The sequence below is a fragment of the Eumetopias jubatus genome, unplaced genomic scaffold (assembly GCF_037043125.1).
Source record: "Eumetopias jubatus isolate StellerSeaLion01/CBP00866 unplaced genomic scaffold, mEumJub1_p1.0 scaffold_16, whole genome shotgun sequence".
In the NCBI taxonomy this organism is placed as follows: Eukaryota; Metazoa; Chordata; class Mammalia; order Carnivora; family Otariidae; genus Eumetopias; species Eumetopias jubatus.
Genome location: NW_028274822.1, coordinates 84,549,065 through 84,550,928, shown reverse-complemented (window position 1 = coordinate 84,550,928; position 1,864 = coordinate 84,549,065). Strand labels below are relative to the sequence as shown.

At 40.7% G+C, this 1,864-nt stretch overlaps 1 pseudogene; it reads left to right on the top strand.

Moving 5' to 3' along the window:
* Positions 1-800: 800 nt before the first annotated feature.
* Positions 801-1,032, top strand: LOC114219166 (NADH dehydrogenase [ubiquinone] 1 beta subcomplex subunit 1 pseudogene; annotated as a pseudogene).
* Positions 1,033-1,864: the final 832 nt, after the last annotated feature.

Genomic DNA, 1,864 nt, shown 5'->3' with positions numbered 1-1,864 from the left:
GCTTATGTCTGGCAGGCAATGCAATGAGGGAATCAAGAGACCAGGGTCACATACCCCAAACAACTGAACACAGGGACTCCAGCAAAAACTTATTCACAAATGTTCACAGCAGTACTATTCACAGTAGCCAAAGGTGGAAACAATCCAAATGTCCATCACCAGATAAAAAGACCACCAGAATGTGGTCTATCCACATAATGGAATATATTCAACCATGAAAAGAAGTGAAGCACTGACATATGGTGCAACACAGATGAACCTCGAAGACATGAGGCTGAGAGAAAGAAGCCAGACACAGAAGGCCACACAGTGTAGGTTTCCATGTATATGAAATGTCCAGAACAGGCAAGTCCATAGGGATGGAGAGTAGACTGGTGGTTGCCAGAGGCTGGGGGTTGGAAAGTGACTACTTAATGGATGTGGGGTTTCCTTTTGGGGTGATGAAAATGTTTTGGAACTAGATAGCGATGAGAGTTGCGTTATCATTGGTGAATGTAACAAATGCCACATTGTTTACTTCAAAATGGCCAATGTTATGTTATGTGAATTTCCCCTCAATTAAAAAAAAATAAGGCAGCCAGAGTCACAGCTGTTTGGGGTAACTTGGGCAAGCCGCATAACCCCTATGGTCACTTCCAGCTCCCATTCAGCAATTTTGTGAAGGATAAAAGGGAACTGGTATTTATTGATTCATACTGATTTTATTAAACTTTTTTCAAAAGGAAATACACATGGTCAGGGCGCCGGTGGTTGGGTCGTCACTGCCCTTGGTCGTGGGGTCGTTTTTGACATCAAGGCCGCAGCACTCAGGATGAACGTAATTCAGATTGTTCGTGACCACTGGGTACATATACTTGTGCCCATGGGTTTGTCCTTGGATGTTATCTAGACAGAAAGAATGATGAAAAGCTGACTGCCTTCCGGAACAAAAATTTGTTGTTTAAAAGGGAATTGAGACCCAATGAAGAAGTCACCTGGAAGTAAAAGGGCCCCATGACTGAATTACAGAATGTTCATATTTTAAAAATTAGGAGAGAAATAACACATTCGTTATTTAGTTTGAAGTGTGATTCTTTTTATGCCGAAGCAGTCTTCCACATTTCAATAGGCACACTTAGCTTAAAAATAAATTATTGAGTACTTGAAAAAAAAAAAAAAGGAAATACACATGGTCAAAAAAAAAATCAATGAAATATAAATCTGGCTCCTAATCTTGTGGCCCCAAGAAGAAATATTTAAGGTGTACCTATTAAGTGCCAGGTGATGCTTCTATTGCACTTGGGGGTTGGAGGGGATTGGGGGCCGCACTTAATAAGAGAGGGACCAGAACTTCCTTTAGAAAGATTTGTGTTTGCTTGCTTTTTGCTTTTTTTTTTTTTAAGATTTTATCTATTTATTTTACAGAGAGAGAGAGAGAGAGAGAGAGAGAGCGAGAACAAGCAGGGGGAGCAGCAGAGGGAGAGGGTGAAGCAGGCTCTCTGCTGAGCAGGGAGCCCTGCTTTTTGCTTTTTATTCTGAAGTTGTTTCAGACTTACAAAAGTTTTAAGGAGAGTACAACAAGCTCCCATATACTTTTTACCCAGATTCAACCACATGTAGCATTTTCCCCATTGGCTCTACCTCTCCTCCCCCAACTTCTCACCTCCTATATGTTTTTCCTTTGTTACTGGACTTCCTAGGAATAGGTTGCAGGCATCATGCCCATTTACCTCTTAATACTTTATTGTGTTTGAATTTTTACCTTGGATATTCTCTTATATAACCACAGTTCAGTTATGTACTATTTGGGGAATTTAATTGGATACCCATCAATACAATATTTGTGGGAGCTTTGGACAACACACTGGAAACATATGAGGGGTCA